Source organism: Bos indicus x Bos taurus, chromosome X, assembly GCF_003369695.1.
Source record: "Bos indicus x Bos taurus breed Angus x Brahman F1 hybrid chromosome X, Bos_hybrid_MaternalHap_v2.0, whole genome shotgun sequence".
Taxonomy (NCBI): domain Eukaryota; kingdom Metazoa; phylum Chordata; class Mammalia; order Artiodactyla; family Bovidae; genus Bos; species Bos indicus x Bos taurus.
The window spans coordinates 81,492,487-81,520,387 of record NC_040105.1 but is presented as its reverse complement, the minus strand read 5'-3'; the positions used below and the strand labels follow the sequence as shown (position 1 = coordinate 81,520,387).

Genomic DNA, 27,901 nt, shown 5'->3' with positions numbered 1-27,901 from the left:
TACTCAACAGCCACATGTGGCTTCAGTTCAGTTCAGTTCAGTCACTCAGTCATATCTGATTCTTTGTGACCCCATGAAGTGCAGCATGCCAGGCCTCCCTGTCCATCACCAACTCCTGGAGTTTATCCAAACTCAAGTCCATTGAGCTGGTGATACCATCCAGCCATCTCATCTTCTGCCGTCCCTTTCTCCTCCTGCCCTCAATCTTTACCAGCATCAGGGTCTTTCCAAATGAGTCAGCTCTTTCAATCAGGTGACCAAGGTATTGGAGTTTCACCTTCAACATCAGTCCTTCCAATGAACACATGTGGGTAGTGACTACCTATTGGACACTCAGATATAGACCATATCCATCATTGCAGAAAATTATTTTTGTCAGCAATGTACTAGAAAGTAGGGACCCTTAGCTTTTTCACAGAATACTTCCTCTATGTAGACTCCTTGCTTTAAACAAAACCTGGATTTCTCCTACTTGGATTACTCCTATGGAAGTCTTCCTACTTCCTGACAGATCTCTCAAATGAATGTAAATTAATTCTTATCCTCAACCTCCCCCAACTTCATTAATCTTATAACCCCTCCACATGTAAAGACTTAAAATCATGGTGAAACTCTCCTAGTTCCATATTTTTTTTAACCTCCAAAACACTAGGACATGTCACTTTCACTCTTATTTAAACAATATTTTATTGAAATATATACCATTCCCACATTTCTTTCTTGTCTCTGTTGTGTACACCTTCATGGAGATTTTTTTGGATCTGGCTCTTTCTTACCATTCGTTTTTAATCTTTACATCCTCTGGAGACCAGTATCTATGAAGATTGCCAGATAACAGCCGAATCTCATAATTCCTTGACCTCTTATTTCCCATGGTCCTCAGCTTCATACCCATGGCTACACCTGAAAAACATCAATTTCTAAAATTTTAAGTTAAAAATACTACCCTCAGATCGTGACATTCAGGCCTCACCCTGCCCCCACTTCTGTTTCTCTTGTACCGGCTCTTCAGCCTCATCAAGTCTTCCTGGGCCCTTCCAAAATTTCTTAGTTATAATGCCCTCTCTTAGCTCCACTTCATTTTCTTCCTAGTCAGTCCTGTGTTTCTTATCACGACCCAGTATGCACCCCTCATTGCCATTTCATTGTCCTCACCTTTTGCCTCCACTATATTGAGTTAATCTATCCTATTTTCTACTCTGATTGTGACCATTAACGGAGAAAACTAAGATAACTACACATTTACAGTCATTAAAATAACCAAGCTTTCCTCTGACTCATTTTTCTATTAAATACTCTTATGACCCTGTTCCCTATCCCATCTCCAGCCATACTCCTCTATCAGAGTTTCTTTTGGCACATGGGAAGCTGTTGAGGTAGTCAGCAATAACCAATTCATCTACCCTAAATTCTTAAACATGTTTCTTATTATTCAAGTCTAAGTGACTTTAAGAGGAAGAGATCATCTGGTGGAGAGCAAAGGCGGGTACATTTCTGACATAAGGAGTGAGCAATAGAGAAAGCAGAGCATGCAGAGTTTGTTCAAGGTGCCTTGGGGACAGCCTGTACAAGGTGATGAGCCAAGCCTAGAAGGAATGAAGGTGAGTAGTGAATGTGACCATCCAAAGAAAATGAAGCAGCTTGAGATTGGGAGTGAGGAACAAAGGGTGAGCATTCAGAGTTAACCAGAATTATTGGCAGGGTATGAAGGTAGACTCAATATATAATTTTTAAAAATCAAAATTAAACACCATTGAGACCAAAGACAATGTCAACTAATGTCTAGAAAATAACAGGGTTCTAAAAATTGACCAGGACTCTATCTTTTCTTTTTTTAATATATAAAATAAGATTATTGTCTTTAAAATAATTGGTAGATGCCTATCAGTAAATGTCACAGTGTTTAAATCTTTTTATACATGTATTTTAAATTCACATCTCTCTCATTTTATCTCAGTAATCAAGATTGAGTATTTTCAGGTATGACTTTATAGAATCAAGATAGGAAGACTTGCCCAAGTTAGCAAGTAGTCATTCTTCACAAAACAGGTATAAATAATGATAATAATAGCTGTTAATTATTGAAAGCTACTATGTACACACATTTCTAAGAGATTTACATGTATTACTCATATGTCTCACAACTACCCCATGAAAAGGTACTACTAATATCTGCAGTTTGCAGGTGGGGGAACTGAGGCACCACTGAGGTTAAATAATCTACTCAAACTAATTGAGACCAAAATCAAGCTTAAAACAAGGCAGGTTTGATGCCAGTTACCATGTTGTTAAGCAGTAAACTCTACTCCTCTGTTTAGGAATTAATTAGTTTTTTTTTTTCCCCCTACTGTAGTCACTAGTGTTTGGTAGAACAGATTTGCATATGAAGATGAGGATATTATTACTGACAGTGCCCATTAATCATTCATGTGCTACTTGGCAAGGTGAAGATAGGCATGTAACAGTTTGTCTGGAAATGCAACTACCAATACAAAAGTAGAGCAAACGAGAAAGAACTGTTAATGCCAGGGGACGCAAGGATAGGAAGCCTGAGTGAAGTTCAGTGGAGTTGTAGACATCACTTTAAGAGTGAAATGAAATCAGAGACATAGTGCTATTATATACAGAGGATAAGTGCAAAGGGTTAGGTGTCACTATAGTGAGTTGGACATACACTCAATATCAGAGCAAAGCCATTAAAATTTGAGCATTTATCTAAAGTTGCCTACCTGGAATTGAAATAGGAAAATTTGAAGTCCTAGAGGTCAGAGACCAGAGTGACAGATGGGTCATTAAAAATCATTTATTGTATTTCAGAGATATTTGAAAGGTTTTATGACCCCATTTCCCATGTATTACCTTTTCACACTGGCATCCAGAGAAATAATGTGATAACTCTGACTTAAAACATAGGTATTATAAACAGTAATAGTCAGATTTTTTAGTTTACTGATCTGAGCCCAGGTAGAAAGACTGTATCAGAGTACACTATTTCAACTAAAGTTAATGTAAGGTAGACAGAATATTGGAGAAGGAAATGGCAACCCACTCCAGTGTTCTTGCCTGAAGAATCCCAGGGATGGGGGAGCCTCATGGGCTTCTGTCTATGGGGTCACAAAATTTCTGTATACTTAAAGGGTTTTTTCTTTCACAAGTTGTTTTTACTACTTCCATTTATTGCTACTGCCGCTGCTGTTAAGTCGCTTCAGTCGTGTCCGACTCTGTACGACCCCATAGATGGCAGCCCACCAGGCTTCCCCGTCCCTGGGATTCTCCAGGCAAGAACACTGGAGTGGGTTGCCATTTCCTTCGCCAGTGCATGAAAGTGAAAAGTGAAAGTGAAGTCGCTCAGTCGTGTCCGACTGTAGCGACCCCATGGGCTGCAGCCCACCAGGCTCCTCCGTCCATGGGATTTTCCAGGCAAAAGTACTGGAGTGGGGACTTCCATTTATTACTTAAATTTTAATGACATAAAGCCTGATTTGTGAGTATTTATTACTAGAAATACTGAAGTCAGACTGGAGAAGTCCAGTACTGTGATATGAGCCTCCCTTCTCAAATGCATCTAAGTTCTACCTGGTCTTCAAGATCTGGCTCAAGCCCTCACCTCTTGCCTGAATCTTTTGCCCACTTATATGGCAAACTCCTTGCCTATAGTAAGTAATCAATTAATGTATCTTGACTGATATGTTGCCATATATGATATCTATGTCTCTATCTATATATGTCTATGTAATCTCTGAGGAATATATGTTTCAATGGTTAAAGCAAAAGTGAAAGAAGATAAAGGAAGAACTAAAGTAGAATATTTAGTATACCTGCATAATAGTATTTAACAACTCAAGGCATCTAAAAGAATAACAGGTTTCTGTGAAATGATTACAGACAATCTCTCTGAACGTGCTTTAGATCAATTAATAAATTATAAATCTTCTTAAACTAGCTAGCTAAAGCTTAGTCCTATCATGTACAGGCTTATTTTTCCATTTCACAGGAAAATATACCATGTTTTATATATATATATATATATATATATATATATATATATATATCTGTGTATATGTGTATATGGGCTTCCCTTGTGGCTCAGCTGGTAAAGAATCTGCCTGCAACATGGGAGACCTTAGTTTGATCCCTGGGTTGGCAAAATCCCCTGGAGAAGGGAACAGCTACCTAGTCCAGTATTCTGGCCTGGAGAATGTGTGTGTGTGTGTGTGTGTGTGTGTGTGTGTGTGTGTGTGTGTATATGTATATGTCCATATATATGGACATATACATGTATATATGTCATATATTGTAACAGAGAGACACCGCATTCTATTGGCTACATACATATCTGGTGAAGATGTGCTCAATGTTTAGGAATATTTCCACATTCTGGCTATAGAATCCCCTTGTTATTTAGCCTTTAATTAGCAACTTCAAAGGTGTAGATTCACTCCACAATATGGCTTGACGGCTTATAGAGAAGCAGAAACTTTAAAAATAACAATCCTCAAATGTCTTTGCAGCAAATAAATTTGTAACCAAGAGCTTTATTGCCTCACTTTTGTAATGTGATAGGAATTTAGAGGTTATTATTAATGAATTGCTTTGATAAAGTCATTACTCTGTCAGGGTTTTTTTCATCTTAGATTAGAAAAAAATAGTTAAAATTAATTTAATGCTTTGTGGCTTGCTCTAGCATTTTTTGATTAGTCACTGATTCTCAAACAGTAATAGGCCCATATCCTGTATTATGTAATGTCAATCTGAATGAGATTCAGAGAGAAGTTGATGACATTATTTTTGGTGGACGTAAAACAGGAATATGGGACCTTGCCAACAAATATTTTTTAACCAAATTTTAAGAATCTAAATGATCTGGTTTCTCAATAGACATTTCTCTAGTTCTTTCATCACACTTCCATACCTATTTTTTTTAATCACTATGCAAATGGAAAAGAATTTATGATACATGGTAGAAGTATAAACCTTCAAACTACTCACTGATACAATGACTCCTTTTCCCCTTTTGGAAGATATCATTTTTAGGATAGTTACTTCCTTTAAAAAAATTTGTTTTTATTGTGGGGAAATACATATAACATAAAATTTATCATCTTAACCATTTTTGAGTGTAAAATCCAAGAATGTTAGATAAATTGACATTGTCATGCAACCATCACCACCATCTATCCCCGTAACTCTTTTCATCTTGTAACACAAACTCTATACCCATTCAACAATAACTCTGCATTCTCCCCTGACCATAGCCTCTGGAAGCCAACATTCTACTTTCTCTCTGACACAATGACACTTGTTCTCCCAAGTTTTGAGTTAGTATGTCCTACCTCAACTTTTCCTGTTTCTACTGCCAAACCTCGATCAATTATCTAAATTTTTTGCAAGTAAATTTACAAAATTCACTATCAATGTTTATCTGCCAAATTAGTCAACTATAAGATGAAGGTAAGTTTAAAATCCTGTGAGCACTGTGGATTTTAGCAAGTCTTTGTTGAGGGCCTACTACATGCGCTACACTTTGTTGGAATGTTAGAAATATTATACAATACTTCCCCCCAAAAGCTAATAGTTCTATCATAGAGAAAAGACAATTTCATGTAATTATAAAACTCTTCAATTCATGGTACAGGTTTTATTGATTTCTCTCTTTCCTACCCTCCCATTTAGGATGAATGAGGAAAACAATGGGTCAGTCACTTATTCTACTTGGGTCTCAGTTTTTACAACCATAAAATGAGAGAGTTGATAGGTAGTCTTTCTGTAAGGGTCCTTCAAACTAATTTCTTTGTTACAAACAGGAAGACAGAAACTACTGAAATTAAATGACTGATATTCCTAATGTTATACATCTAGAGACACAAATTGTATGAATATATAATCAAGGAAAAGAATATGGAGAAAACTCCCACAAATTTTGCCACTGTAATGAAAATAGAATTTAAAAGTTAAAAACATTGAAAACCTTAGAAGATAGTATATTGTTGTTTAAGTAATTTGATTTTTTTTACCTTAGATTAATACCATTTTCAGAAGAGCTGACCAATACAATATTGTAAAGTAATTAACCTCCAATTAAAATAAATAAATTTATATTAAAAAAAAGAAGAGCTGACAAATTTTCATGTCCACAGTGGATATTCTGAGTGTCTTGATTCAGAGTGAAGCAATAGGATAAAATAAAAGTACACAAATTTCTGCAACATAATATGGAATACATTTATGGCAACACTTATATTGTTAGATATTTTTTAAAAGACCCCCTCCTCCAAAATTATGTTGCTTTCACATGATAAGTGAAATACTGCTTGTTTTTTCTGCACTGAAGTCATTCTTGGATCACCTCTCTTCATCTTATTTTCAATTAAATTCATCAATATAGCTTCTGAATAATTTTTGGAAAATGTTGGTCAAATGTGTCCATTTTTTTTTTCATTCCCATTGTGATTATAGAATTACATGGCCAGTGCTTTAAATTTCACCTCAGACAACTTCCCAATTCCATGTTTGAACTCTGCGGGCTCCCCACTTCCACTACAATGGCACAAAATAATGTTGCCCAACTCCAGATTCCAGAGTAGCTGTCAACTGCTAAGATGAAATAGACTATAAGGTGGGTCATGAAGTGATGATCTCCAAGGCAATGGGTAACATTGGAAAATGACTGCAAATAGTCTCATGGTTCATTAAGAGAAAACCACACTGTCTTATTATCAAGGTGAGGGGGTGGGGGGTAGATGAATATACTATGTAGACTACAAAGCCAAGAAGCAATGCTTAAAATTCAAATGTTATGATTTTGTATCTGTATTATAAAAAGACTCCTGGCCATATAAAAAAGCATCTAGGTTGACCCCCACATACATAAGAGTACTAGAATTTGAATTTCAAAATTTTTTTTCTCATTTACGTTGTGATTTTCTTCATGTAATTTATTCTGTTTGGAGTTCACTAACTTCTTCTTTTTTTATTTTATTTTATTTTTAACTTTACAATATTGTATTGGTTTTGCCATACATCAAAATGAATCTGCCACAGGTATATACGTGTTCCCCATCCTGAACCCTCCTCCCTCCTCCCTCCCCATATCATCCCCCCGGGTCATCCCAGTGCACCAGCCCCAAGCATCCAGTATCGTACATCGAACCTGGACTGGCGACTCGTTTCATATATGATATTGTACATGTTTCAATGCCATTCTCCCAAATCATCCCACCCTCTCCTTCTCCCACAGAGTCCAAAAGACTGTTCTATACATCAAGAGAATAGACACTATTGTTTACACCACTAAATACACTGGACTGCACTTTGTTGTTCATATTTGGATTTTGGCTTTCAGGATCTCCTATGTGCCAGGCATGGTGTTTAAAGTTTTATATGTATCATCTCACTTTTTAATTTGAGTTGTGTCTTTCCCATTGGATTATGAATTCACATAGGACAAAGATTATATATTATTCATGTTTATACCCCTAACCCACTACCCTCTGCATACATCATTACACAGTGTGGGTTTTATCAATATATATTTGCTGAATAATTAACATATAAAAGCACATGAGCACTGTGGGAAAAGATTTTATGGTGTAAATTTAGAATTAAATAACCTGGATTCTAGTCTTTTATGAGTGTCTATGTTCTCATCTGTTAAAAAAGTAAATCTTATGAAAATGCTAATGGCTTTTTAGTTCTAAAAATACATTTCAAATAGTAATGCTCAGTTAGTGACTGAGCGACTTCACTTTCACTTTTCACTTTCATGAATTGGAGAAGGAAATGGCAACCCACTCCAGTGTTCTTGCCTGGAGAATCCCAGGGACGGGGGAGCCTGGTGGGCTGCCGTCTATGGGGTCACACAGAGTTGGACACGACTGAAATGACTTAGCAGCAGCAGCAGCTGATTTTTACAGCCCATAAAATAATGGTCATAAGGAACCTTTATACAAGCTAAAGCTTGTCCCTCATTTCAGGTTTTAAGCTTGTCCTTTCCACTCATTCATTCCAATGTCCTACATTTGAAAAGATTTATATTATTTAAAAATTCTAAATGAGTGAAAATCTTTCTGTCTTTTATTACATAAAATAAATTTAAGAGATCACTGGTTATCAATAACAAATTACACATAATGATTTTTTGATGTTTTAAGATAGACTGTGTACAGTTAGAAACCCTCTACAAGTGAAGTTATTTAATGATTTGATAGGATGGATAATACCCTGCCATGTCTGCAGAAACCATGGTTATATTTTGTAGTTATTCTAACAGATCATAAACTAACTTCTTCAGGCTACAGAAATTATGCTAAAGAATAATTATCATTGATTTATTTTCTCAAAAGATTCTCTAATAAGATTTCTATGTAATCTTGAATGGTGAATCATAACATGATAACTATTTTACTTTTTGAGGGAGTTAAGTTGTAAAACATTTTTTTTTAATTTAAAAATGCTTAATAGATATACAAAGTGGAAAAAGAAGTAAAGGTCAAGTGGATCAAAATGCTTCAGCAAAAGTCTTTTCAATATGAAAGTAATGCAGAAATACAAACTATTCCAGTGATATATATTGTCAACCTTTAAACATCAATAACTCTTTTACCCATAGGAAGGAAGAAAATTAGAGATATTTATGTTTCATAGTTTAAAACTTTCCATTATTTTAACTCTTATAGCTATGTTTCAGGAAGAATAAATACACATCACATGCAGAGAACTCAAAATTTATTGATAACACCACATAGTTGCTAAGACAGGTACATTTTAAAAAATTCAACTGAAATATCTATGTTATATTCTTTTATCACTTTTTAAATTTTTTCTTTTTAATTTTCTTATTTGCTACTATAGATTTTTTAGCCTAAGAGCTACTCTTTCATTCTCCTTTCCCTCCTTTCTTCTCTCTCATTATTTATCTTACTTTCTAACATAAGCTATATATATATATATATATAGCAGAAGTGTTTATAATGTCACTGAACATCCTTATTATTAACTATTTTTCTTACCTTAATAAAATTTACATTTATAGAGGTTTAAATAAATAAAATTTATATTTATAGAGGTTTACCATTTTAAAATATCTTTATCCATTTTCTCATTTCATTTTAAACATAACTGGGAGTTAGGGCTTCCCAGGTGGCTCAGTGGTAAAGAATCTGCCTGCCAATGCAGGATCCACAGGAGATGCAGGTTTGATCCCTGGGTTGGGAAGATCCTCTGGAGGAGGAAATGTCAACCCACTCCAGTATTCTTGTCTGGAAAATTCCATGGACAGAGGAGCCTGGCAGACTACAGACAGGACTATGCAACTGAGCATGTATGCATAACAGAGTTAGTGAGAGCCAATATTATTATATTGATTATACAAATGAGAAAACTAGTGATAAGAAATGTTAAACCACTCATTCAAGATCACAGAATTAGATGTATAGCCAGGATTCGAATAAATCCATGCTTTGTTATTCAAAATTGTAGTCTATTTCTAGTATAAAGCTAGTGATAAGAAAGGTTAAACCACTCATTCAAGATCACAGAATTAGATATATAGCCAGGATTCAAATAAATCCATGCTTTGTTATTCAAAATTTTAGTCTATTTCCAGTAAACCCCCTTCCCATCACACCATGGACATTTACTTCCAGAGAAATTTAGGTGTTCAGAAATAAATGGTACAAATATGAGAGAGAGAAGGAAATTGTATTATTCTGGGATAATTAAAAAACATATGACAAATGTTTATTTTTCTACAGAGGAGCAGACATTCATTTGCATATGGTCAAGGTTTAAATAAATATAGGCTGATTGATGAGCAACATGACTTTGATAAAAACTTAAAAAAAATCCAAATCTCTTCCCGCAGAATAAATTGTAAGGCTAGCTGTCCAGTTGTACTTTAGCCAAGGATGGTTTCTTGAAAGTCAGTCAATCCCTCTTTGATTTCCTCTTTCAATATTGCAATAGAGTATTTCAACCTATGTCTTTTTCCTTATTTTATAACCACTAGCCCTGACACTATTCAAATTTCCTGTGATAACCAGAGCCCTAATAACAGAAAATACTTTGTATGGTTGAAATAGCATTAAATACAAGTATTGGGAAAGGCTTTTTTTTTTTTTCAGAAGAAAATTCTGATAAATTAAAGTATAAAGTGGTCCTATTAGTTCTCAAATAAAATTTGATAGACTATTGAATTATTTTACTCCAAAGTCAGTTTTCAGTGGATAATTTTTCATGGGGAGTTCATTAATATCTTGCTGAATATCAACATTGTCAATGCTTAGTTTATGATTGAGCTTCCTAATTAAAAGTTATCTCATTCCTTTAATATATTCTAAGATTTAATTGGACACATAAGTTATTACTTTATAAAGTACTTCCAAAGAAAAGAAAATTAATGGATAGATATTCATCTGGAGGTCTTTTATTGTACTTTATATAATCCTTTTCCCTTGTATCAAAACCTATCTTTTATAAGGAGTATTCAGCTTACTTTGTATTTACAACTCCTGAGTCTTTGAAGGTGACCCCAGATAGCAAGAAGGAACAAAGGAAGGGTCATTTATGATTTGTTCATGACTTCTCCTTGTATTTTACTTTGATCTCTAATTACATCCCCCTGAAAAATATCTAATTCATTTATTACCATCTTTAATGAATCAAAAGTTATACAATTTGGTATATAATAATTTCAAAAGAATTATTCAAACTTTTGTCCTCAGCCAGGTTTCAGTCTGTGGCACTGGAGCCTATTCCAGATCTAGCTGAGCAACCACGTAGATTTTTATCATCATCACTAAAAAAGTATTTTTTGAAGCTTAATTATGCCTGACATTATAAAAACATGGCAGAGAATATAGTATTTATTTTTAGAGACACAAAACTGTCAAGCCAGTATTTAATGAACATTTCTTGTGTGCTATCATTCCTACCATAGGACTTACATTTTATTTGATAAGATAAAATATATAGACATGCAACAAAAATTGAGACATTATATAATGAAGTACTAAATTATGTGCCATATGCAAATGAAGGAAGAGAAACAATTAATGGCATCTTATTGTACGACAGGAACTGAACTGGAGCCCAAGGGTAAGCAGGGTTTGAATTGACACAGAGGAAGGGAAACCATCCAAGGGGTGGGACATTCATGTTACATACATAATGTGAGAAAAGTCAGTTAGGGACTAGGTACTGATTTAAGTATATTTAAATTAATGGTGAGACATATACCATCAGATGATGGTGGATCTTTGGATAGCTGAAAATATAATATTTGATTTCTGGAGACAGGTCAAACCTGGAGGTAAAGGAATTTAGAGCCTCATATCAGTCTGGTTTAGCTGAATGTAAAAACTTTCTAATAGAGAGACGGTTGTATAGGGAAAAGAACAAAGATCCAAATTTTAAGAATTGATTATTCAAAGCTCTGGAGAATATCTAAGGGTCATATTTATCACAGAATCTTCAAAATGAAACTCCTAGTTTTCCCCCAACTTTATTTATTCCTATATTTAGTGATTGTTAAGGTTCTGCTCTATACAAGACATTTGACAGTACTCCAGGGCCTCCCAGAAGAGGAAACAATACTTACTTCTTATCTCCAGTAGTTTAGAGTCTAGTTAGAGCTCTAGTACATAAACTTTACATAAAGGATTTGGCAGGAAAAGGCCACTGTTAAATTAGAGAAATTTCAGGGAGGAATGTAGACAAAAAAGAGATTGCATGCTTAGTGGCTCACCTGTCTGACTCTATGCAACCCTTTGGACTGTAGCCCACCAGGCTCTTCTATCCATGGGAGTTTTCAGGCAATGCCGGAGTGGGTTGCCATTTCCTCCTCCAGGGGATCTTCCCAACCCAGGGACCAAATCCTTGTATCCTGTGTCTCCTGCATTGCAGGCAGATTCTTTACTTACTGAGTCATCATGGAAGCCCTAAAAAATAAATTATGTGAGATTAAAATTGTGATATAAAAACCCTTTGCTGGAGCCTATTATACAGAGTGAAGTAAGCCAGAAAGAAAAACACCAATACAGTATACTAACGCATATATATGGAATTTAGAAAGATGGTAACAATAACCCTGTATACGAGACAGCAAAAGAGACACTGATGTATAGAACAGTCTTTTGGACTCTGTGGGAGAGGGAGAGGGTGGGATGATTTGGGAGAATGGCATTGAAACATGTATAATATCAAATATGAAACGAGTTGCCAGTCCAGGTTCGATGCACGATACTGGATGCTTGGGGCTGGTGCACTGGGATGATCCAGAGGGATGGTACAGGGAAGGAGAAGGGAGGAGGGTTCAGGATGGGGAACACGTGTATACCTGTGGCGGATTCATGTTGATATATGGCAAAACCAATACAATATTGTAAAGTTAAAAAATAAAATAAAAGTTAAAAAAAAGAAAGAAAAAAAAAAAAAAAAAAAAACCCTTTGCCCCAAAGCCTAAAGAAGGATATGAATTTGGATAAACTTTCTAAGGTGACTTTTTCACTATAACCTAAACATATAATGACCAAATCGCTTTTTTACTGACTCAATTTTTCAGACGGATAATATTTTTATAAAAAAAAATATCTCCATGAGTCTGGAGTCATTCATGCTCAATCCTGTCACTCTTAATTTACTTGAAGAATGAGTCAGCAAACATGAGTTTATTAGTACTTCCTGTCTGTCCAGAAATGGGTTAGGCTAATCGAACGAGGCAAGTGAAAATAGTAAAATTCTTACACAGAGGAGTCATGTGAATCATTTGTTATTAGTAAGCCCTTAGATATCTGAGTTACACCTTGGCTTATCTTGTAAGAAAATAAATGATGAGCATTAGTTTATAATCCCAGGTAGAATCAATTGTCTGAATATCAAGTGACAGTTCTTGACATCAAAAGAGGTTTTATTAGATTATTTATGGAATTTGATCATTTTGATAATTAGATTATGGAATTTGATAATTTTAGGAATGTTAGCAAAGTACTTTATAATTCCTAAATGCATGGATGAAATTATAAAAGCAATAATGCATTAAGTAGTAACCATTTTAATAAAGCAATAGAACAAAAGTATACCAATTGTACCAAATTTAATAATGTTTGTGTTTTAAAGATGAAAAAATTAAGGCCTTCGAGACGGTTCCTAACTTGTTCCAGGTCACACAGCTAATTACTGGCAAAGCTTACAAAGAGAACCCAAATCTACTAAATCTGAAATCAGGTTCTTTTCCACCATGGCCCACTGCTTCTTGAAGGCTATGTGGCATATTAAATGAACACCTTTAAAATTTTTACTACATTGTACTGTCCTTGGGAAGCGTGTCATGCTTAATAAATTCAGAATAAATAGAAAGTACATTTACATTCTTGGCTTCAATAATTTGAAAGTTAGTACAAGTATGTGAATACTTTAAAGATGATCACTTTTATTCTTACTGACATATAGGTAAAGATATTTCTGTCAGATATATATTCACAATGAGGGAAATAAACATGTAAAATACGAATAAGAGAAAATTTTTTGAGGTTTAAATTAGATGACTGACTAGTTGACAGGTCATGTGCACTTATTTATGCTAGCCATTTTTAATTTGTTGGAGCAACTGAAATCTGAAACACCTCAAGGCTGGATGCTTCCTTTCTATAAATTACATCTTTTAAAATGTACAAATGCAAGCATGAGTCACTATCTACAGAATTCCAGCTTTAATATATTATGTCATTTTATAAGGAAAAAAACCAGTGACCTTCATGGATTTCAAAGACAATCTGTGAACAACAGCTTAGGTGAAAGATGAAATCATAACATAAACAATCATGAGATCAATGGCATGATATAAAAGGTAAAAAAAACAATGACGTACATTTTATAGAATGAAGTCTGTTTAACTTCTGCGACCCTTTTTCTATTATTCACTTGCATGCGCACTTTGCAAATATTGGATTGATTTGAAACTGAACTGAAACATTCATGTATCTTGTAAGCAAATGTTAAATAGTTAACTTTCACTTAGATATGTACTAGAGGAAATGGTATCCAGAAGGAAAATGGATAGCTTAAGAAAATCCTCAATGATCAGTGGAATCAATTTTCTATTCATCCAACCTTGTGTCAGAATTTTAAACTATAGTATTACTTTAATTATTTATATTTACCATTCTATGTAGTAAATATAGAACAGAATCTTCCAGGTAGGAGGTGGTTCAGGGAAGAAATCATGGAAACCTCTAGTAATAAGAGGAGAGGAAAGGAAAGGAATTTTACATGTATTGAGCCCCCATCATATTCCAGTCAGTGCATTTGGCAGTCTGTATATCATCTTATGTAATTTTAACCACCACCATAATAAATAGGAAGTGGAGACATAGGAAGGCTAAGTCACATGCCCAAATACATAGTTAAACGGAGTAGAGTGGGGAACCAAAACTAAGACTGTCTGACTACAAAGGCTGTGTATGCTATTTTCATGGCACCTTGATTAACAGCCCTAAATTTTAAAAAGCTTCCCAAATACTCATGGAAAAAAGAGACTCTCAATATAACAATTACTTAGTCATGGAGAGATTCTCAGAGAACTAAATGGAAGACAATTCAGGAGATATTAGTCATATATTAACTTATACAAATCAAGAATGTATATATTGTCAACATCTCAGTTCATTTTTTAAAGGTGAGATAATAATCATTTACTAACAAAAATAAAGGTGGAAAAGTATGCAAAATGTTATCTAATGATAGCAATTGGCAATGAAATAGGAAAATGGAAGAAATTAATCATTTTTTAAAAGACTTTTTAAAAAGTCTTTAAAAATTACTTTTATAAAGTAATTTGTGTCAAGTTACTTAGAGACCTTTGTGACTAAGAGCATCTAGTATGTAAAGATTTGAACAGTTAAAGCTTTGGAAGATGGTGTTTTTTAATAAAGATTATTGTTATATTTGGACTGATTAATACTGTTTAATATATAGTAAGCAATTGTTCTAAGGGTAGTTTGGGGTATAGTTGTAAAGAGTATTTTAAACAGGTTTTAGAATCTAAGCTTCCTCATCTAAAAATTAGGGTAATAATTTATGCCTTGAGGGACTGACCCTAGGATATATAATGTACATGAATAACCTAGCACATAATAAACAGTAGAAGAAAAAAAAAAACAGATAGATTCACCTTAAGTTCCCCAAAATCATATTTACTAGGGAAAAAAGCAGTTATAATAACATAAGAAATATTTTGACTATATATATCATGAAATTCCATTCTGCTTTTATATCTTAATTTCATGCAAAGATGGGCACAATAAAGGACAGAAATGGTATGGACCTAACAGAAGCAGAAGATATTAAGAAGAGATGGCAAGAATACAAAGAAAAACTATATAAAAAAGATCTTCACGACCCAGATAATCACGATGGTGTGATCACTCACCTAGAGCCAGACATCCTGGAATGTGAAGTCAAGTGGGCCTTAGAAAGCATCACTACAAACAAAGCCAGTGGAGGTGATGGAATTCTAGTTGAGCTATTTCAAATCCTGAAAGATGATGCTGTGAAAGTGCTGCACTCAGTATGCCAGCAAATTTGGAAAATTCAGTAGTACCCACAGGACTGGAAAAGGTCAGTTTTCATTCCAATCCCAAAGAAAGGCGATGCCAAAGAATGCTCAAAGTACTGCACAATTGCACTAATCTCACATGATAGTAAAGTAATGCTCAAAATTCTCCAAGCCAGGCTTCAGCAATACGTGAATTGTGAACTTCCAGATGTTCAAACTGGATTTAGAAAGGGTAGGGGAACCAGAGATCAAATTGCCAACATCCATGGGATCATCAAAAATGCAACAGAGTTCCAGAAAAACATCTATTTCTGCGTTATTGACTATGCCAAGCCTTTGACTGTGTGGATCACAATAAACTGTGGGAAATTCTGAAAGAGATGGGAATACCAGACCACCTGACCTGACTCTTGAGAAATCTGTATGCAGGTCAGGAAGCAACAGTTAGAACTGGACATGGAACAACAGACTGGTTCCAAATTAGGAAAGGAGTACATCAAGGCTGTATATTGTAACCTTGCTTATTTAACTTATATGCAGAGCACATCATGAGAATTGCTAGGCTGGAGGAAGCACAAGCTGGAATCAATATTGCCAGGAGAAATATCAATAACCTCAGATATGCAGATGACACCACTCTTACGGCAGAAAGTGAAGAGGAACTAAAAAGCCTCTTGATGAAAGTGAAAGAGGAGAGTGAAAAAATTGCCTTAAAATTCAACATTCAGAAAACTAAGATCATAGCATCCAGTCCCATCACTCCATGGCAAATAGATGGGGAAACAGTGGAAACAGTGACAGATGTTATTTTTGAGGGCTCTAAAATCACTGCCCATGGTGACTGCAACCATGAAATTAAAAGATGCTTACTCCTTGGAAGAAAAGCTATGACCAACCTAGACAGCATATTAAAAAGCAGAGACATTCCTTTGCCAACAAAGGTCCATCTAGTCAAAGCTATGGTTTTTCCAGTAGTCGTGTATGGATGTGAGAGTTGGACTATAAAAAAGCTGAGTGCCACAGCATTGATAATTTTGAACTGTCAGATCAGATCAGATCAGATCAGTCACTCAGTCCTGTCCGACTCTTTGCGACCCCATGAATCGAAGCACGCCAGGCCTCCCTGCCCATCACCAACTCCCAGAGTTCACTCAAACTCACGTCCACCGAGTCAGTGATGCCATCCAGCCATCTCATCCTCTGTTGTCCCCTTCTCCTCCTGCCCCCAATCCCACCCAGCATCAGAGTCTTTTCCAATGAGACAACTCTTTGCATGAGGTGGCCAAAGGACTGGAGTTTCAGCTTTAGCATCATTCCTTCCAAAGAAATCCCAGGGCTGATCTCCTTCAGAATGGACTGGTTGGATCTCCTTGCAGTCCAAGGGACTCTCAAGAGTCTTCTCCAACACCACAGTTCAAAAGCATCAATTCTTCGGTGCTCAGCCTTCTTCACAGTCCAACTCTCACATCCATACATGACCACAGGAAAATGCCTTGACTAGACGAACCTTTGTTGGCAAAGTAATGTCTCTGCTTTTTGAACTGTAGTGTTGGTGAAATCTCTTGAGAGTCCCTTGGACAGCAAGATTCAACCAGTCCATGCTAAAGGAGATCAGTCCTGGGTGTTCATTGGAAGGACTGATGGTGAAGCTGAAACTCCAGTACTTTGGCCACCTGGTACAAAGAACTGACTGATTTGAAAAGACCTTGATGCTGGGAAAGATTGAAGGCAGGAGGAGAAGGGGAAGACAGAGGATGAGATGGCTGGGTGGCATCACTGACTCAATGAATGTGAGTTTGAGTAAGTGCCGGGACTTGGTGATGGACAGGGTGGCCTGTCATGCTGCAGTCCATAGGATCGCAAAGAGTTGGACATGACTGAGCAACTGAACTGAACTGATCTTAATAGCATAATAATTGATTTTATTTTAATCTAATTTCATATTAATAGTCAATTTAATTTCATATAATAGTCATATATTTTCATAATTAACAAACTCAAATCTAAGCATGGTACCTGCCTTTTAAATGCAAATCAATTCATGTCAAATTGAAAAGCTCCACCTTGTCTTTCTATAAATGTAAAATACTTTCTTCTGATATATAGCTTCAGATTGACAATGTATTTTTCTATTGAGTTTTTCCTATAATTTTTACAGTGGAGTTTTTCCTATAATTTTTACAGTGGAGTTTGTCACTTCAAGTTGAGTAAATATTATCACTAGATATTTTTTAATAAGTTTTAAGCATACCAAATAAATCCACCTGCTCTCTATAAATATTTTAAGAATCAGCTTCCAAATACTAATCAGAGCTAAACGCTACAGATTATTCAGAATCTGTCACTAGTTTGTAACTCAATTCTGAATTCAGTGTCTTATAATTTTTTTAATTAAAACCAGCAGTTGATATGTGTGTGTGTGTGTGTGTGTGTGTGTGTGTGTGTGTGTATGCTGGTACAGTTTAAATAAAAGAAAAAGCTGAAAGGAAGATATAAATTTTCACAACAAGGTACAGAGCCCTTCCGCAATAACTTTTAATGAATATCAACATGACTAATTAAGTAGGTAAGTTCAGTTGCTCAGTCGTGTCCGGCTCTTTGCGACCCCATGAATCACAGCACGTCAGGCCTCCCTGTCCATCACCAACTCCCAGAGTTCACTCAAACTCACGTCCGCCGAGTCAGTGATGCCATCCAGCTATCTCATCCTCTGTCGTCCCCGTCTCCTCCTGCCCCCAATCCCTCCCAGCATCAGAGTCTTTTCCAATGAGTCAACTCTTCGCGTGAGGTGGCTAAAGTACTGGAGTTTCAGCTTTAGCATCATTCCTTCCAAAGAAATCCCAGGGCTGATCTCCTTCAGAATGGACTGGTTGGATCTCCTTGCAGTCCAAGGGACTCTCAAGAGTCTTCTCCAACACCACAGTTCAAAAGCATCAATCCTTCAGTGCTCAGCTTTCTTCCCAGTCCAACTCTCACATCCATTCATGACAACTGGAAAAACCATAGCCTTGACTAGACAGACCTTTGTTGGCAAAGTAATGTCTCTGCTTTTCAATATGCTATCTAGGTTGGTCATAACTTTTCTTCCAAGGAGTAAGCGTCTTTTAATTTCATGGCTGCAGTCACCATCTGCAGTGATTTTGGAGCCCAAAAAGATAAAGTCTGACACTGTTTCCACTGTTTCCCCATGTATTTCCCATGAAGTGATGGGACCAGATGCCATAATCTTCATTTTCTGAATGTTGAGTTTTAAGCCAACTTTTTCACTCTCCTCTTTCATTTTCATCAAGAGGCTTTTTAGTTCTTCTTCACTTTCTGCCACAAGGGTGGTGTCATCTGCATATCTGAGGTTATTGATATTTCTCCCAGAAATCTTGATTCCAGCTTGTGTTTCTTCCAGTCCAGCGTTTCTCATGATGTACTCTGCATAGAAGTTAAATAAGCAGGGTGACGATATACAGCCTTGACGTACTCCTTTTCCTATTTGGATCCAGTCTCTTGTTCCATGTCCAGTTCTAACTGTTGCTTCCTGACCTGCATACAAATTTCTCAAGAGGCTGGTCAGGTGGTCTGGTATTCCCATCTCTTTCAAAATTTTCCACAGTTTATTGTAATCCACACAGTCAAAGGTTTTGGCATAGTCAATAAAGCAGAAAGAAGACTAGAGAAGTCAAAATGAAGTATCAAAGACAATTTTTGCCCATAATAAAGAATGTAGAGTTTCTTCTTCTTGGCCATTTATTAAATGCTTAGAGACTTGACATTTCCTCACCAAAGAAGTCACTGGAATATATGGCTTAGTATTAAGATCAAAGAGTCATGTCAAATAGAAAACTTCACATCATTCTCATTATATATAAACACTAAATATTTGCTGGTGCGACAAAAAGACTAGATAAAGATCAACCTTTGAATGTCTCTTATTCAATTAAAAGCAAAAGGTTTCATAATGTTTTAGTCATCTTGCCATATTTGCCATTTAGTTTTACTTTTTAATGTCCAGACCCAGCTTACACATCACTACAAAATGACACATTTACACATGCAGAGTTTCAGATATTAGAATTATTATTTTAAATTAAAATGTGTCCTTTCATGATTCTTAAATTAATAAATGTTCACACTATTATTATGTGAAATCAATATATTCCCCAATAGATTTTTAAATAATATGATCAATCTTTCAAAGTTATTTCAAGATTTTTCATTTGAAGTAATGGATTTACCCTCAAAATCTTTTCAGCTTCATTGAGACAAAATTCACATATTATACAATTCACCCATTTTAAAGTATGCAACCCATTTTTAGTATACTTGCAGGGCTTGTACAACCATCCTCACAATTTATAACATTTTTGCCCCCAAAAGAAACCCTATACAGAGTAGCAGTCACTCCCCACTCCTCAAGCTTCTATGTCCCTTCCTCCCTCAGACAGCTCTAGGCAATGAGAGATCCTTTCTGTCACTATAGATTTGCTTATTCTGAAAACTTGCAGATTTTTAACAGATGCACCTGCTGGGAATGGCAGAGGTTGTTTATATACTAAGAGGCATTGACAAACAAAACAAAAGAAAATTTGTGGTTGGAGCCAGGCAATATGGTCTTGACTTATCTGTCTAAATCCTTATTTTACACTTCTAAATGTTAACAAATTTTGTATCAGAACTTCTATTATCCTTATTTTTTGTTACTAAATTTATTTTAGTCCTGCACAATCAGTAAAAGGGAGGTGTTCAAAGTACTCGTGTTCAAAAGCAATTAATTAGGAAAACATAAATTTCAAATTCTTGCCTGGTGGCTCAGACAGTAAAGAATCCACCTGCAATGTGAGAGATGTGGGTTCGATCCCTGGGTTGAGAAGACCCCCTGGAGAAGGGAATGGCTACCCACTCCAGTATTCTTGCTGGAGAATTCCATGGACAGAAGAGTGTGGTGAGCTACCGTCCATGGGGTTGCAAAGAGTCGGACACAACTAAGTGACTTAGCACAAACTTAAACTGCTAGTTCATGTATTTCATCCTATCCAGTCAGCACTTGCCAAATATGACTATCCTTTCCAGAAATTAGGCATTTATATCAGAAAAAGTTTGTGTATATGCTATTTGTTGTTGAATACCATAAGAAACAGTTGATTCAAGCTTGCCATCTTTTTTTTCTAAATCTTTAATATGGAACAAGTTTCCTTAAAATTATACCTATTCAGAAGTTATTTATGAAGCAAAACTGCCTCCCTTTTGATTGGCTTTGAATTATTCTTTTACAATAGTGGTGTACTATACAGCACATTGGAGAAGGCAATGGCAACCCACTCGCATATTCTTGCCTGGAGAATCCCAGGGACAGAGGAGCCTGGTGGGCTGCCATGTATGGGGTCACACAGAGTCGGACATTGCTGAAGCGACTTAGCAGCTGCAGGAGCAGCAGCAGCATCACACATTAGTAGGAACTTTCAACTGTTGAACATTTTAGCTGCCAACATAAAAAAAAAATTAAGTATATAAAACCTGAACATAAAAACTGGGGCTCAACCCGGTGCTCTGTGACAACCCAGAGGGGTGGGATGCAGTGGCGAGGGTGGGGGTGGGGGGCGGTTGGGAGGGAGGTCCAAGAGAGTGAACATATGTATACTTAAGGCTGATTCATGTTGTTGTATGGCAGAAGCCAACACAGCATTGTAAAGCATTATCCTCCAATTAAAAAATAAATTTAAAAAACTTGTGCTTTCTACCCAAGATATTATATAGGTATCTATCATTTAGGGCTTCCCCTGTGGCTCAGCTGGTAAAGAACCTGCCTGCCAATGCGGAAGACACAAGAGACACGGGTAAGATTCCTGCAGAGGATCCCCTGGAGAGGGGAATGGCAACCCACTCCAGTATCCTTGCCTGGAAAATTCCATGGACAGAGGAGCTTGGCAGGCTATAGTCCATGGGATTGCAAAGAGTTGGGGACACAACTGAGCATGCACACACACATTTACTATTTAATAAACTCCTCACTAAAACAAACAATCTCATAATGGCTAAGAAAATGCATACATTTCATTTAAATTTATATTAAAAATCTTATTTACATCCCCCAACACTTGTTTTAATATTTTTTTTTCTGGCATACATGCTTTAAAGGGCAGGATTGTGTTAGACAAAGATTGAGATATTAAAGAATCCATGGTAACTTGAAGAGAAAGGTAAGATTAATAAGTCAACAGTATAAAGCAAGGTGATATGTTTGCTTTCAACAGTCTGTAAATAAGACTCCATGAAAGAAAGAAAAAATGTTTTGAACAAAAGATAGAAGAAATAGAAAAGGAGAAGAGCATACTGTATGGTTCTATTTATGAACTTCTAGAATTGCAAAAATAATCTATAGTGATCAAAGTAAGAAAGTGGTTGCCTGGAGAAAGGGGGTGGGGATGAAATGACTACAATGGAGCAGGAGGATGGAAACATTCCATCTTCATCGGCATGGTGAATACAGAGGTGTGTAGTCCCTCATCAAAACTGGACTATACTTTAAATATTTGCATTCTATTACATGTAAATTATGCTTCATTGAATTTTTTAAATGTCAAAGTGGGCAATAAAGGGTACATTTTGGTTTAAATGTGGTCATGTTTTAATCCTGAAAAACGACTCTTTATTTTTAAATGTGGACTATCCACGTTATTCTGAAGAAGTACATTCAGCTCTTTTGTAATGTTAGCATTTCCTCATCCAACTCAGGACTGAGTACTAGAATTTTAGTGATGACTTTTAGCCACATTAAGATAGGCATTTCTTTGATAGACACTGTACTCTAAATGCCTACTTTTCCCCCATTATTTCAACTGAGGGAAAATAAAACAGCAAATCCATTAAATTCTCATTTAGTTCTTAGGACTTTTAAAGTACAATTTGAATTGAAACCACCATTTTGTAATATCGTTTTTCAGGGCAGGCTGAAATCAAAATAACAATACTTTTTGTAGGAAAAGCCAGATTGAACAATCACAAAATTACCTTTAATGTCATTTTTCAAAGCAATTATAAATAGCCTAGGAGGCAATAGGATTGCATATAAGAGATTCAAAAATATCCTATGCTATTTTTGTGGGAGGAAATTGTATAGTGTTTGGATTGATATGCAGAGTGAGTTTGTGGTCAGAAGTAGCTTTCTTTTCTATCTAGAGTCAGTAGCCTGCAAAAGAGAAAAATCTATAAAAATCAGGAGGAAATTAAAAAAAAAAAGAACTATTCAGTAAGATGGATAGAAACTTAAAATGACAGAACATTAGGAGAGTATCACTGAAACATACATCACCATATGTAAAATAAATAGCCAGTGGAAATTTGCTGTATGACACAGGTACCTCAAATCTGGTGCTTTGTGACAATCTAGAGGGGTGGAATGGGGTGGGAGGTGGGAGGGAGGTTCAAGAGGGAAGAAAGGTGTATACTTTTATGTCTGATTCATGTTGATATATGGCAGAAACCAACACAATATTGTCAAGTAATTATCCTCCAAATAAAAATAAATAAAAAAGAACAGAAAATATATCTCAGACATGTATAAATGAGAGAAAAAGGCTGGGAAAGGAGAGTGTGTGATAGATGCAAAACAATATAAAGAATGTTGTGGTTGTGGGGGAGGAGCAAATCAAGTAGGGCTGAAGAGACACAGAAATTGAGAAAAAGATTTAATTTCCCCTAGGGTATTCCAGATTTCTTCAAAATTAATTAAAATTTAAGGCATGTACACTAACATTTTACAAACACCAGAAAGTATATTTTCAGTTAACAGATTTTGAAGAAATTGTTCTATCATATTGTTTTTATGAATGAGTAGAAATGCTTCATTATGAGATATATCAATCTTTCCTCAAGGGGTGGGGTGGGAATTTGAAATAAATAAATCCTGCACAAATAAATGGCATAACCACAATCACAGCTCACATTGTTCTGACTGCAATAGTCACAGTTAACACTAGGAGGCTGTAATTCCATGGGCAGCAGTTCCCTTCTGACCACAAATGTCTTAGTCCCTGCAAGGGTAACTTGTACAGGATAGTGAAATTAAGTGTGTTCTACAGCAGGTAGAACATGTCATTACCGTGTATTAAAAGGTTTTATGCTTTTCAGCATTGCTATGTAAAATTTTTATTGTATAGACTAATAACTTGGCCATCAACTTCTTCATCAAGCATGGAGTCTCACCATTGCTCCAAGATTGCTACTAATTTTGTACTTCTGCTTCTTGAAACATTCTAGGTAGAACCAGTTCTGCATTCCTTTTCCTGAAGAAATTGTTTTTATATACTATAAGTCCTCTACCATTTCATTAAAATAGAGGTTTAGTGTGATTGTGTGTTATCACATAGTTATTTCAATAAATCTTTGTGCTACTTGGAGCTGTGAAAGAAATAAAAAATACTAGTTCAATTTTTAAATTTATAACATTAAATGTATTTTCTGAAAGTTAGAGTAAAACAGCAAAGTTTCATCCAAGTTGTTTTTTACAACTTTGAATTCAGAACAATTATTTTTATTTACTGTTATAGGAATGAAAAATATAACAATTTGTTCTTATGGTCCATTGTATCTTGGATGATTAAAGGGGTAGTTACATTAAATTATTTAAATTGTGGCTTTAAATTTTATCACAAAAATATTATATACTATGCTTTAAGCATGCTAATTTATATTGATGATTATGAGCTAATAAAATATTTTAATGTTTCAAATAGTATGGTAATTAACATTTCATATGTATTTCTCACCACAGGAGAAATGGTCTTTACAGCATATTATTTTACTTACTTAGTTCAATGAAAGAATTAGCTTTGTAGCAGAGGAAAACATTTCCTTCTACCCTCTTGGGTTCAGGAAATGAGGCCTGCAAATTAAACTGACAAAGGCGAGATTAAAAGAAGTAAAAGGTTTATTTCATATGCATATAAAGCCGCAAAAGAAAGCAGCTGGCTTGTTGAATGGTTCAAGTTAAAGGCATAAATACCTAATTTAGTAGGGAAAGGGGAAGGGTAAGGAATTGCTTCTATGGAAAAAAACAAATAGGTTTCATTAGGAACGACAAATGGGTTTTTAGGAGAACAGACAGGAGATAAGATTGTGGTAATGTTTGTCTATACAGGTATGAGTGATCTTTCCATCTTCAAGAGCCATAAAACTCCCTTGGAGTGGCGGTTTATCATAGCCTCATTTCCCAGAAGTTGTTGTTTTTAGTCAGATAAGGGAAGCTCCCAGGTGGCTTTTTTCCTGCATATATTGAATCTCAAAATAACTTCAACTTAAACGAATCTTTATACCAACTCTGGGGTTCTGAGTCTGTTCCACAGCTTTATATTTTGTATTTAAAACTTTGGGGTCATGTTTAGTATGCTCTGGGAAACTCTGTATGCTTAAAACATGTTAAATATTAATGTTGTTACACCAAAGTTATTTGTTCTACTGCAGAGATGTAGCTAGCTAATGTTTGTTTTAATTTTGTTTCCACATCTCAAAATACATACTGTCAATTGATACTTTTAAGATAACTAATATGGAAATGGTGATTTTTCAAATGTTATTTCCCTTTCCAGCTTTCAGTATTGTTTTAATACATATGGGTAACATAGCTAGCACTTAAGTACTACTGATCTGTAATTATTTTATATAAAATGATGTTTTAACTTAATATTTGGCTTAGAATTTTGCTGATTCATTTATACATTAATTGATATTTAATTTCTTCTTTAACTGAAGGACTGACACTGATGTACATGCTATACTAATGCTTGTTTTTTTTTTTTTTTTAATTCATTTAGTATAAATGAAGCTGTCTTTATTCTGGCACTAATGGATATCAGCCTCATTACTTTCCAGTTAACACTTTATATGTGAATAGCATGAATAGTTGCCTTACTTATAGAGTTCTTACTGCATTTTTTAAAATGTTTCCTTTTAGGGTTACCAGCCAATATCCATGAGCATCTGTAGGCCAATGTTCACCATCCTTCAAAAATAATGTAAGTATTCCCATAAACATGCCCCAAATACTATTTGCAATAATATTCAACCATTATATTTAGGTGATTCCTATTATTTAGCCTATTTAGACCTACCTCTGAACTAGTAAAACATTTGCCATTAGTGTCATCTAAAGAATATTATTTAACTGGTAAATAACATTTTAATGCAACCTAAAAAAAATGGTTTCAGTCTATCTTATTATCAAATAATGTGTTGAACAGACACCCTTACCAAAGTGTTAATCACCATCAGAGTTTATATTAAACAAATAGAAAATAACATAAGAACAATTAAGTTAGTGAAGACAAAATGTAAATATTATGTTTTCTCCTTAAACAAAGTCTTAATATCCAACATTGGGGCATACAGAATCCAGCTATCATTTTCTTATAATAAATTTTAGAAAACAAAGCTCTTGAAAATTCTTGGTGGAGTGACCTGAAAATTTCAGGAGGAGTAAGAGCAAAGGCTTTGAACTTTTGTTTCTCAAAAGGGGATATCAAGTTATAAATGCTGAAAAAACTCTTCTAGAGAATGGGCTAGGCTTCCCTGGTGGCTCAGAAGGTAAAGACTCCACCTGCAATGCAGGAGACTTGGGTTCAATACCCAGGTCAGAAGATCCCCTGGAGAAGAGAATGGCAGCCCACTCCAGTATTCTTGCCTGGGAAATTCCATGGACAGAGGAGCCTGGTGGGTTAGTCCATGGGGTCACAAAGAGTCCCACAAGTCAGATACAATCAAGCAACTAACACTTTCTTGTTTTCTTTCATGCTATTTTATGGGGCTTACCACATTTCACTAGTGGTAAAGAATCTGCCTGCCAATGTAGGACACAAGAGATGCGGATTCGATCCCTGGGTCAGGAAGATCTCCTGGAGTAGGAAATGGCATGACCCACTCCAGTATTCTTGTCTGGAGAATCCCAAGAACAGAGGAACCTGGCGGGCTGCAGTCCATGGGGTCACAAAGAGTTGGACATGACTGAGGGACTAAGCATACATACACACAGAATGGGCCACTCTGCATTCTATAGACTTCCTGAGCATGATGATTTGATTGGATAAATATATTACAAGTTAGGTAAGGTGGGTCAATATGTGGTCCCTCATTTTAAACTCCAGACTAAATAGGGGATTCTCAATTAAATTTAATTGTTCTTAGAGTCCTACACATATATTTAATACCACAAAATATTTTTAGAATGGTAGTTTTGGGGGAAGAACAGATACAATCATAGAGGTTAGCTCTCTTTGACAAAAAATTTTTTTAAAAAACTCTTTTATCATTATATAAATGAAATTAAATAATACAAAAATAAAGTGGAGAGTAGAACTCTATCAAAATTGGAGAGAGATTGGAAATGGAATACGGTTGGGAATGTCTGTTGTATACATTATTGATAATCAAGAAATAAAAGAAGAAAATGGTGATTTTTACATCCAGACAGTTGCACCAAAATTACTGTAGTAAAATGTACCAGTAGTCAGAATGGCAACCATTAAATTGCCTTGCTTGTTTTTTAACGACTTTCACTTATGATGATGACAAAGGTTTTACTTCCTTTGTTTAATATGTATTGGAAAGTTACTGAAAGCCAGCTTTCCATAGAGGAAAAATTGACATTCAAAAAGTGTAATATGTAAAATTTGAAAGAGCCCCAGCAGCTGTCCTGGCAGTGCACAGGAAGTCACTCATTTTAAGTTTGTGAAGATCTGAGTTTGCCTGCCGATGTTTTCACTGTTGGAGAAATAGGTTAAGGTACACATGCAGGTAAGTTTACATTCTCAAGCTTCAAACTGTGCTCACACAAGGCCATCTCACATAAATCAATGGCCTCATAAGCCTTGCCTCAGGACAAAGTAAAGATCAAGGTAGCAGAGACCAAAGTCACCCTTAGCAGAAGGTGACATTAAGACTAAAAATGTATCTCCGTTTCAGTACTATTCCATTCTTACCATACTGTCTCTATTATGATCGCTCCTGGCTCTTCTTCCAGGCATGCGCACCCCAACCCTCTCTGTACACACACCTGCTGGCATCTTGCTTTGATCCAGAAGATTTAACACACAAATTCACCCTATGGTGGCAATACCTAATAACTCAGATCCCATCCAGAGAGACATGTTTTAACACTGAAAATGTGGCTCCAACTGCTAAATTTATTGATGGGCTGAAAGAGAAAACATACCTCAAATCTCACTTACATGGTTGTTGCCTACTTCACTTCTCCGAAAGGCTGGCTTTGTCAGGGCATGTTAGTGACGTGAAAAATATATGTATAACCAACCTAATTAGAGACTGGTTATTTATGGTAAATAATTTTGTTAGTATTAAATGTGTTAATTC

At 35.6% G+C, this 27,901-nt stretch overlaps 1 protein-coding gene across 1 annotated transcript in view; it reads left to right on the top strand.

Annotated features, from left to right (window-relative positions):
* The window catches only part of HTR2C (5-hydroxytryptamine receptor 2C), a 347,792-nt gene that overhangs the window by 8,970 nt on the left and 310,921 nt on the right, over nucleotides 1-27,901 (top strand). Inside the window, exon 2 of the mRNA XM_027534545.1 lies at nucleotides 25,491-25,551. The gene's annotated coding sequence lies outside the window, so the exon portion shown is untranslated. The remainder of the gene's footprint in view (nucleotides 1-25,490; nucleotides 25,552-27,901) is intronic.